General features: G+C 32.7%; 1 protein-coding gene across 3 annotated transcripts in view; it reads right to left on the bottom strand.

Moving 5' to 3' along the window:
• Window positions 1-12,392, bottom strand: part of LOC120413529 (laminin subunit alpha-1) — a 250,607-nt gene that overhangs the window by 201,202 nt on the left and 37,013 nt on the right. The gene's annotated exons all lie outside the window — the stretch shown is intronic.

Genomic DNA, 12,392 nt, shown 5'->3' with positions numbered 1-12,392 from the left:
AGAGCGTTCTGTTTTATGTTGTGTCTGTGTTGGTTTGAGTAAAACGTCAAAATTTCCATGAAAATAGAAGTCTAATCAACTCAAAACAATCTAAAATGCATTTTTCTGCATTGATACTCATATTTAGCATGTTTGGGCTAGTTTGCATTTTTATGAAATTGGAATGTATAGCACCGCAAAAAAATATTTTTCGCAAAAAATAAAATTTTCGTCAATACTTAGATATTTTGGAAACAAATGATGGCAAAACAACTGGACAGGTGTATACTGCATTTTAAAACACTTTTTTCATTAAAATGTTGAAACCATGGCTCGTAATTTTAATTTTCATACTTTTTTTTGCCCCCCCCCCCCTCGACTTTGGTCAGAGTCGAGGGACATAAACTTCAAAAAATATTTGCAACGGCCTTAGGACTTTTCGGAAAAAAATATGTACACAGAAAAAAAATTCGACTTTTGTGTTTAACTTGTTATCACTGGAAGTTAAATTCCCAAAACACGTATTTTTTTAATTTTCGACTTTTGAGCTATAGTGCGTGATGGTGTAAAATTTTGTTTGGGAGATATGAATTTTTGAAAAAATCGTGAGTTTTGGAAAATATCGCATAATCAAATTTGCAATCGAAAAATACTTTACATTTTTATCTGATAAAATGTACCGTTTTCAATTTATAGCAACTATAAAATTATGATTTCTTTTTTGCATTTTACAAATACCTCCCGAAAACATTTCTCTCAGAGACTTTGAAAATCGAGCAATTAGTTTCTGAGATACAGCCTTCCAAATAATTCGAATCGATGAACATGAGTTTTCCTAAGTTTTACCTAATTAGTCTCATCGGAAAATATTGGTTCGATTTTCAATGTAAGAAACGGATGAGAGAACTCGGTGAACCTCGTTGGATAAATGTACGACTCGTGCTGAAAAAATCCTCTTTTTGCAACTTGTTGCATAAACTACTATTTTGAAATTATCTAATCTTTTGCAAAAAAAATTTTTTTTTTAATTGGTCTGAATTAAATTGGGAAAATTATCTATTTGTAGAGCTTTCCTATTATAGTCAAGCTAGATTTTGATTTTTTTAAATTATTTTTATAATTGAAAGGTCATTAAATTTCACACAAATTATTTTTATTTCATTTATTTATTTTTCTTTGATATCAGTTTTAAGAAAATTTATTATTTTCAGGTCAAGTTGCTAAATGATGTTTGTTTCAGCATGATTCGTACATTTATCCAACAAAGATCTGAGTTGAATAGATATGCCTAGTGCTAAAAAAAATGAGTTTTGCAACTAGTTCGATACAATTGTTGAAAAGTTGAACTTTTTAGCACTCAAATGCGTGATAAGCAGGCTTTTTCGTCACCGCTCATGATTTTTTCAGGCTCTACCGAGTTGGAAAAAAACGAGTACTGTAACAATCTAGTTTTGAATCGGGTTAATGAACGAACTGTTCTTTCTGGTTATGATAAATAGATCATTCATCACAAATAAATCATAGAATACGTAAGGATTTTTTTTTATACAGAATTGCAAAAAATGGTCAAAAGGGTCAAGGGGCAAAAAAAAAAAACTTTTACAAGTTCCGTCAGTGGGGGTGACTATGGGTCAAAAAACGATACACCTCTCGTAATTACTTAATAACAAAAACAATTTAAATAATATCGAAAATCTTCCAACGTAGATTTGTTCTTAGATAGTTAACTAACATTTTCCCAAAATATGGTGGATTTTGATGAACACTACCTTAAATGCCAATAGTTTGAAAATTGACCCAATCTCACCCCTTAGAGGGGGTGACATTGGGTCAAATGAAACTAAAATGATGCTCAAATACAACGATATGGTAAAAACAAGTCATCCAACAGTGTTTCTTGTTCGAGGGAATCGTATTGACATGCTACAATGTTTGAAGTGGAGATTTTCAAACATTTGGGTAGTTTTTGAGCAATCCCAACAAAATTTTTAGAAAAATGATTTTTCAAGAGGTCATTTTTGGCCAAAAACGTACCTCAACTTTAGACAGCTTTCAAAATAACAGGATTTGCTCTAGGAACGAATTTTTTTCAGCGAAGTCATCTTAAGATGTCCCCTACACAACCCTTTTAACAGAATTCAGTTTAATTGAGAAGAATCTGAGAAATGGTGAAATCCGTAAAAAATCACTTTGACCCAATCTCACCCCCCAGACCCAATGTCACCCCCACTGACGGTTCTTAAAATTGTTTTTGATGAGACTCAATCGAACGGGCATATCGGGTCCTAAAGCCTTATGATAATATTCATATACAATGGTCAAACGCATGTCAAAAACGTTACTTAATCCACCCTTAAGTGGTTTGCGCCTTCCTCACATTTAAAGGGTGCTACCGTAAACCGGGGTGACTTTGATAGGATTTCAATTTGTTTTCAGAATATTTCCCAATAGGTAAGGGTTTTCTCAAGATTATTATTTTTAAAACATGTACTGGGGTAGACCACACAAAGTCCATGCAATAGTTCGGAAAAAAAGTTTTTTCAATAATGTTTAGAAAAATAGTTACGTTAAAAAATCTTAGTTTTAATTCCGGGGTGACTTTGATAGTCATAGTTTTTCTTTTTAAAATCATATTTAAGATGTTCAAACTTTATTTGTACGCTAAATGTACCATCACTAAAGTAGCTGATATAGTTTTTATGAAAAAAAATCAATGTTTATATTTAGTTAACTAAGTGTATAAGCTTTTTAGCAAAATACATATAAATTTTAGGTAAAATTGTTAAAAGTCGGAATTTTGCCTGGAATTTGTTAAAACTAGTTTTGTTTGTAAAATTATCGATTTATATTGCATTTTATACTGAATTCGAAGCACAAATTACAAGTTTTCACATTTTACATGAAATTTGTTCAACTGAAATTGCCTATAAATTTGGAGATTTTTTTAAATTGTGTTTCAAAAACACATATTATTTATTATCTACAAACTTTTTTTACCTTTTTCTAGTAGAAAATTGTCCAAAGAATCCGAAAATGCATTCCGTTTTCCGATTAAAAATCATGGTCATTGAGAAAATCATGACACTTTGAGAAGTTTAAAATAATGACTTTCATCAACATTTTCTTAACTATAGTTAACTAACTTTTTAAACTTGTCAAAATTTTATGGTAAGTTCTTCTTGAGGTACTTTGAACACTTCTCTACCACGGTCAGTATGATTCTAAACAATTCCGTACGTATTTTAATTGTACTCTTCATTTTGCGGAAAAATCGCAAACCTATCAAAGTATTCCCGGCTATCAAAGTCACCCCGTTTTACGGTATCCAAAATGCAAAAAGTGCGTAAATAACATTTAAGTGCTAATAACTTTTGATAGGGTTGTCAGATCTTAAATATTTTGGACGCATTAGAAAGGTCTTTTGAATACTCATCCTACGATAGGTCGCATGAGAGATCCGGACAATGTTTCCATCAAAATATCTGAGATCCGACTTCCAAACAGTGCATAAATAACTTTAAAGTGCTTATAACTTTTGATAGGGTTGTCAGATCTTCAGACGCGTTGGGAAGGTCTTTTAAATAACTTTCTGAAAATGTATAGCATGACGGATTTTCTTACAAAAACCACCCTTTTTACAATCTTCCGGACTTTTGTTAAAATCTTTTTTTAGCATAACTTTTCAAGTACTTAACTAAACTGCATAATTTTTAATAGCGACTTATGGGATCCCAAGACGGATCGAATGGCGCCAAAACGGACAAAATCGGTTCAGCCAATGTCGAGATAATCGAGTGACAATTTTTTGATCAACATCCCACCACACACACAGACATTTGCTCAGAATTTGATTCTGAGTCGATAGGTATACTCATGTATACATGTATAGGTGGGTCTAGGAGGTATAATTGAGAAGTTCATTTTTCGAGTGATTTTATAGCCTTTCCTCAGTAACGTGAGGAAGGCAAAATGAAATAGCAAATAAAGCTTTGCTCAAACTTTGTTGTGTAAACTTAGTTTTTCTGTAACAAAAACGTGTTGCTCGGAAATCTGCTAATTTTTTTTTTAATGCTTGAATTGAGTCAAGTCATCTTAACTTCAATAAACAATAACAACTTTAAAATGGAAGGTTTGCCATTCCCCATAGAATTTCCCAACTCGGTTGATCATATGGTATGAAGCACGGATTGTAAACCCACCTCATCCACCCCAAGCCTGGGAGGCATGTTTGTTTGGTTGTTTTTGTCAACCACGCGCGCCGCCACATCCAGCAACTAGATCATTAATTTCATCTCACCTCTTCTGTACAGCCGCGCGGTCTCTCTGTGTACCATCAAATCTACTCACCATCGTGGATGTGTGTACTTTTGCTTGATTTGATGGTCATTACGGCCATGTCCGACGCACCAACCAAAAGAAACCCCGGGATGGACTTTCAGAAGCGGGTCAAGAGAGCACGGGTTTTTGGTGCGCTAGTACGGTACGGTTAAGCCATCATCAGTACCGGTCGTCGTCGCGGCTAAGTTAGCATAATGGAGCTCGTTAGATCAAATTACCGGCCGATGATGATTTTGTCGGCCAGTGTGGTGGCGGTGGGATGGTGTTTTGCATTTGCTGGACAGGAGCACAATTAGGGGTTAATTAAAAAATGTTGAAGTGTTTTACACGTGCTAAACACATGCTGGAGGGGTTAATTTGGCCGAGGTTTGCAAGCCAAATTTGCTACAATATGACCGTTTTGAAGTCCTTGACACAGTGGCTTTATTTGGTTCAAAATCAAATTAAAACTAGCTAAACTATCCATGTTTCTATAACGAGTGCTGAAAAATTAGGGTTTTGTAAAGAGTTGCATACCATTTTTTTCAATTCTTGAAAACAGTTTTGATTGGATTTTTCAGTGGAAAGTTTATTTCCCCGCTTTAGTTTGGACAAACATACTGTCAACTCAGAACCAAACCAGTGCCGAAAAGTATAACTTTTCCATACAAATGCCGAAAAGTTGAACAGTTGGGACAACAGAACGCGAAAGCCAAAAACAAGGAACAATGAGAAACTTTCGTGCAAGATAAAGGAAAAGTCCATTATAAAGCTTTCTCCATTAAGGCTCAATTTAAAACTCTCATTTTCGGCACTATCGATCGAGAGCATCACATGTGCATTTTCTTCTTGCTAAGGTTGCATCTTCGTTTCGCGGAAATTAATGGTCGGCGTTTTGTTTATGTCTCGAAATTGCATCTTAATGTGAACTCGGCGCACACTTTAAAAAGACAATGATTTACGCACGCGAAAACGCGATCAATAAAGTGTTGCTGTTTTTTTCTGTTGCGCACGGCAGAACACTTGCTCTTATTGTCGTGATTTTGAGGGTTTTTTTTCCTGTTGTTTTATTTTATGGTATAACTTTTACGCACACTTTTCCTGGGGGCCATTTGCGTTTTAATTTCGTACGCCACGTTTGATTGGAAATTTATGAACTCGGGCTAATGTATTGAACCATAAACGCCTTATGGCCTATCTACAATCACTTAGCTTAGAGTAGTTAAGTAAAGTAAAACTTAGAAAATGTACACAACTTACGGCCGTCATCCACAATCAACTTAGAAAATTTGCTGGGCTGATATACGTTGCTATGCAGTTGTTTGTTTACCTTTGATATGGAAACGTCAACTTACCGTAGATTTTGAAATTTTCCAAACCATACGTCAAGTTTCTAATTTTATTCCTTTTCATTGTAGAAGATCAGATTCATTTCCATTGATTCAAACTCCTAAGCTAAGTGAAATTTTCTAAGTTAAGTGATTGTAGATAGGCCATTACCTGGTAAGGCTACAATACGCGTTTTTCAGTAAAAATAGGGGAGTTTGGTTAATTTGAGAAATTTTCCGGTTATAAATTTATACCGCAAAAGAAAAAAAAGATTTTTTAAATTAAATTTAATGGGACAGTAGGGAGACTTTATCCCTAGTCTGCATTTTGACAGAATTTGTGTAAAAATTGCAGAATTCTAGAAAGTTGTACGGAATCGAATGAAATTCAGTTTACAACACAGATAAATTTTTGTGGTATATTTTAATTGAGACAATATTTTCAAGAGCTGGTCACAAAAAATAAGTTCGTAAATATTTTTAAATCAGTATCCCTGAAGTTTTTTTTAAATGGTCCCATAAACTTTTTTTTTTGCTTTTCGGGTGTTTTTGAATACCCCGCTTTCAAAAACACACAGAAAGAAAATAACGAAAATTTGGTTTATTTGACCTTTTCTTTAAATATAACTGTCTTCGGCAAAATCAATAGATTTGGTTTTACCTGTTCAAATAAAATAGTTAGATGAATAAAAAAAACAAAAAAAAAATTTAACGCACAAAAAAGGTTTTTTTCTAAACATACAAAAGCGTCTTAACGGTGCACACCAACCAGAGTTTTTGCACCCTGATTTTTGATACAGACATATTAGTATCTTCAAAACTACGGGTAATATCGATTTATTTTTTTATTTATTCCCTAAAGACTGTCGACAAAGTTATTTACAAAAATAAGTTTGACTAATTTGACAATCAATCAGGATTGGGTCCGTAAGTTTGACAATTTTGGAATAAGAAGACAACAACTTCCTTTGTTGCTGTGCACCCTTAAAGAACTAAAATTCTGGTTAAGACTAATGGGTCGCTACAGATCGTTTAAATTGATGAAAAAAAGTCTTTTCATAAAAAATCGTCTTCTTTCAATTGCTAATAACTTGCAGGGTTAACTCGAATCGTTTTGCAGTCTTCGACAATGTTAATTGTAGTGATATTATTCTTAGGAATCTCACACTTGACAATGATCCGACACTTTTAACGCCACCTTTTGGTGGAATTTTGATTTTTTGTTTTTAAATAAAATCCAATATCCAACAAACGATAATACAAAATTGAAAATATTTTTCAGATTTAAAATAATACCTGCAATTTGAAACAATTTTTTTAACTAAATGCCCCTTTTTCAGATTACAAGTATTTTCTGACAGTAATTTTTCCTAAAATTTTGAAAATCATGAAAACATATGTTTTTTCAATTACATATTTTCAACTAATGGTTCGATATTCAATGATACAAATTAACAAATTGAAATCATTTCTTTTGAAAAGAGCAGTAAATGTCACGACATTATCATTGACCAACATTTTCCGAGATATTGAAAATTAATTCAATGACACTGATTTTTTTAAATAAAATTTTAACTTTAAAAGTTCGACCGACAATGTCTTGAAAGGAATGTAAGAGAAACATGTTCAGCCCTTCGTATCTTTTCGCGTGTGAGCTTTATTTACCAATAAATGCACACAATTTGAATATTTCCAATTACGGTTCTAGATGTGGCATCATCGGATTGAAACATAAATTGTGATTTTTTTCAGTGTTCCTTTTTTTCTGAAAAAATGCAATCATAAAAATGCCATTTTTTAAATATCTTTTGCGGTTTGAAATTTGTTGAGCCATTTTCAATTGAATATAATTCATTGAAATTTCAGACATGTAAAAAATATACCATTATTTTTGGATTTGTCTGCTTTCTTTCCTCTCATTTTTTTAAACTGCCAAATATTTTAGGTCAAAATTAAATTTGAAGCAGACAAAAAATCAAGATTTGTTTTCCGCATTTGGTTATAGAGCAGCTCTCTACGAAATCGATCTTTTTTTTGAATTTAAATTTTTTGTATTTTTAAATCCGTCTGAATTTTTTTTGGTGCCTTCGGTATGCCCAAAGAAGCCATTTTGCATCATTAGTTTGTCCATATAATTTTCCATACAAATTTCGCAGCTGTCCATACAAAAATGATATATGAAAATTCAAAAATCTGTATCTTTTGAAGGATTTTTTTGATCGATTTGGTGTCTTCGGCAAAGTTGTAGGCATGGATAGGGACTCCACTGAAAAAAATGATACACGGTAAAAAAAATTTGTGATTTTTAATTTAACTTTATGTCACTAAAATTTGATTTGTAGAACAACACTATTTTTATTTTTTTTTTTATTTTTTGATATGTTTTAGGGGACATAAAATGCCAATTTTTCAGAAATTTCCAGGTAGTGCAAGAAATCTATGACCGAGTTATGAATTTTCGAATCAACACTATTTTTTTTTCAAAAAATCGAAATATTGGTCACAACAAATTTTCAACTTCATTTTTCGATGTAAAATCAAATTTGCAATCAAAAAGTACTGTAGTGAAATTTTCTTAAAGTGCACCAGCAAAATATAGAGAATTTTCTCAGCTTTTCAAAAATATTTTTTTCAAAAGTGGGCAAACATGTACACTAATTTAATTCAAAAAAGTTACCTAAAAATGGCTATAACTTGAAAACGGTGCACTTTATGAAAATTTCACTAAAGTAATTTTTGATTGTAAATTTGATTTTACACCGGAAAAATGAAGTTGAACAATTTTTGCGACCAATATTTCGATTTTTTGAAAAAAATAGTGTTGATTCGAAAATTCATAACTCGGTCAAAGATTTTTTGCACAACCTAAAAATTTCTGAAAAGTTGGCATTTTATGTCCCCTAAAACATATCAAAAAATAAAAAAAAATTAAAAATAGTATTTTTTGTAAATCAAGTTTCAGTGACAACAAGTTAAATTAAAATCACCATTTTTTTTACCGTGTATCATTTTATTTCAGTGTAGTCCATATCCATACCTACAACTTTGCCGAAGACACCAAATCAATCAAAAAATTTCTTCAAAAGATACAGGTATTTTTTTGAATTTTATTAGGGTGGCACCATATGCTTTTTTTAATTTTGCTATTTTTTGAAAAATTGTTGAATTTAGCAACAATTTCCAATGATCTTAATCGAATGGGTGAAAAATAAACCTTATTTTTTAATTTTGACAGCAATTGGCAGCTTTTCCCTAACAACTCACCAACTGATGCAGTGATCTTAAATTCACTACACTTTTTGGGGTTTCGCACAAGGAGAGAGAGAAAATAACGTTTTACTGTTACTTTATTATTTCGGAACCTCATAGAAGCCAATAAGGCTGCTGCAGTTCAATGCAATGGGCGTATGCAAATTTTATCGAACCCAAGACGCTCGGTGCTCTTCTCTGCACAGCTGGAGAGTGCGCTCCCCTCGCACGTGGGCCACGAAAATGTTTTTAAATGCAATTCATATATCTTTTCACTCCATTAAGCTGCCGCCGCAGATCGGGCTTATTGATACAGTCTGGTGGTGCGCCTAAACGAGTTAATTTAACGAGGGATATTACAATAATTTGAGTGCGTCTATTGTTTTTAGGAGGGTTATTAACGAAAGGAGTGGGAAAACATAGTCTAATAGAGTTTTTGTACACTGTTAAAAAAATATATAATTTTGTATAGTTTAAGTAGAAACTGTGCAAACATGAAATCTCAGCCATTTTTTTAGTGGATTCGAAAATAATGGAACCTGATGCCTTTCAACGGGATTATTGCCGTCGCAAGCTCAGCCAAGATCAATATCAAAGTTGAATAGTTAAGCCATGTTTTCGATCCGGAGAGCGGTCCATAGCCCGAGCGAGCTTGTAGCGCCCCCTCCCAAAATGGTCACACGAGGAAGCCTCTCCGCGGGCACGAATTTCATGTTTTGAGCTTTTTGGAGAGACCACCTGTTTCAAGACCGGGGGGACACCGCCATCGCTCGGCTCGTGACGTTTCTAAAGATGAAAAATTAATATTTTATTTTCCCTTAAGAGGGTTCTCGATGCTCACTGCTGCTGCGGGACCGGACACCGTCTGAGAGGGACCCCTCGGAAAGGGATTTTGACGGAATTATCAATTAGGCAATATTTCATAATTAAGTACATTCGGAATCGTGTCCCCCGTTGCTGCAAGCATATGGTCTGTCCTGGCCGATGACGGTAACATGCTGCAGAAAACAAGCGAAATGCCAAGGGTTTCCAGAAGCGTTCATTACATGCCAGTCTGCCAATTAATTACTCGAATTACTGGTCCAAAATGATTAATTACACAAATTACTTAATTACTTTTCACTACGATAAAAACATTTTATTTATATTTAAGTATTCATTTCTACGGTTCTTAACTAAATTATAGATAAATAGTTCATTCGATAACTCTTTCAAAAATTATTCTGTTTACTTTGTTTTTTCACGTATAATTTTTATTGATAATAGATATAGGCGATTAAACGTCAAAAATGCCCCCAACTAGAGGGCGCTGAAACTTTGAGTGATGTTTACATGATATCCTACAGCGAGTTGGTTTGAAATTTGGAATTTTTTATTTTATTATAAAATTGACATTCGTATTTAATTACACAATTTTTCGGTAAAAAATAAGTAGCTCAATTGATATCTAGAATTTTTTAAAAGTCTTATAAACATATAAAACACAATAGCTTAAAGGACCTTTAAAAAAAATATCTGGAAATGACCAATAATAATTGTTTCATGGCCAATTTAACCTGTTCATTATCTGATTCGAAATTTCATTATGTTTCACGTTTCAATCAACCGAACCCTTATCAATCAATTGCAAATGAAGATTATTTAAGTTGACTTACGTTTTTTGAAGTCATGTTTGCCATAAAAGCAAAAAAATTATACTACTTTACTTCAATATATGAAATTAATAATATTTTCAGCTTCCAAAGTCGAATGCCATTAATATATAGAATTTGATGTAAAAAAGGCCCCCTGATTATTTGAGCTAAACAAAAATTTTGACAAATATTTGCAGCGGCTTTTCTTGAGAATTGTGAAATTTATCAAAATAACGTTAAGTTTCAAAACGCTTTTCAAACATTGGTTTGACATTACTTTGCATTTTTTTTCTCAAGCAAATTTAAAAAATCTGTTACTGAAAATACAGATTATGTGGAACGTGACATTAACATTGGATTCAATAGCATCTGAATATTAGTTGATTTTAATTTCACTGAGTTTGATTTTTACCATTGAAACATTTGTCTCAGAAATATTTGGAAATTTTTCGGGAAAATTACTGATCTCTTAATAGAGAGATATTACAGGACTGTCAATTTCTGCAGATGATGAAAAAATATAAAAAACATATTTTTATTATTATTGATTTTTAAATGGCCATCACTTGAAAACTTTGTTTATTTCATTTGGTTTTAAATATTTGATCCACAAAAACTTCAAATTATTTTGACTGCCTATTAGAAGAAAAAGCATAAAAAAATAATCGATTCTAATGTAGTTCTTGCAAAAAAAAAAACATATTTTTATAATAACTTAATAAAAATAAATAGATTTTAGATTCACAAAACATTTTTCACTGGGTAATATATCATGGCCTTTCGTTGTTAATCAGTTTGATAAACAACATGATAAAAATAAATTTTAGGAAAGTTTTAGGAGAGAACTATGCACACAAAAAAATATTTCCGAATGTTACATCATTTATGATGTAACACTTTTGCACGTCATTAAACAGTTAAATTTAAATGGAATTTGATGTAAATTTGCAACAAATTATACGTAAAAACATGATTTCACGTGTGATTCAACTGTTTACATCAAATCTCAAGTTTACATCAACTGAGTTTAAATGTGATTCATCTTTTCCGTGTCGAGTAAATTCACACTTTTTTTCTGTGTGGTGAATAAGGCCTTCTCATACAGAATCAGTTTTTTGTAATCTTTGTGTTTCACTCTTATTTGAAATCAATAAGATTCTGTTATAATAGATTATATGTAAAAAGTAAATAGTTTTGTTGAAAAAGTACAATTTAAAAAAAAATCAATTACTGTAATTACTCAAAAATTACTTTAATTACCAATTAATTACTTTAAATTACGCTTATTACCGTGAATTACTAAGTAATTAAAGAATTACCTAATTACCAGCTAAAAATCAAAGTAATTATTAATTACTTGCCAGTCTATGGCCTTGCTGGAAACCCTTGCGAAATGCAACAAAACGGCGACTTATTGAAATATAATATTGATTTAGTAAGCAGATTAGAAACGAGGCACCTTTCGGCGCGGGGCTTCATGTGGGCTCCGGTGCATGCAATTTTTATAATTTTGAACATCTTTATCAGATCATTACTCATTCTCATCTCGGCGGAACAACCTGCAGGTGACTTTGGTGAAACCGAGGCATAACAGTCCCCCCCACTCATGAATCATGATTCGGACGCTGAGCAAGAAATTAATGACCAGCGGGAGGTGGAGACCTTTCAATGGGTTTACGAAGGGGGGACCATTCTGAAAAATGTTCGCTTTATTCATAACCCCGGAATGCTCCCTCACAACTTGATTCCAATTGTCCAATTTCTTCCCAGGCTGTGAGAACTTTTACAGAACTTGGTTAGTTTTGGTTACAGTCAACTCAGCTGAAGTCATCGCTACGCGCAGCTACGTTATTCACCTTCCCTCGCTTGAGTGCACTTTGGCAGT

Source organism: Culex pipiens, chromosome 2 (assembly GCF_016801865.2).
Source record: "Culex pipiens pallens isolate TS chromosome 2, TS_CPP_V2, whole genome shotgun sequence".
NCBI lineage: Eukaryota > Metazoa > Arthropoda > Insecta > Diptera > Culicidae > Culex > Culex pipiens.
The sequence above is the reverse complement of the archived record's forward strand: the minus strand, read 5'-3'. Positions and strand labels throughout refer to the sequence as shown.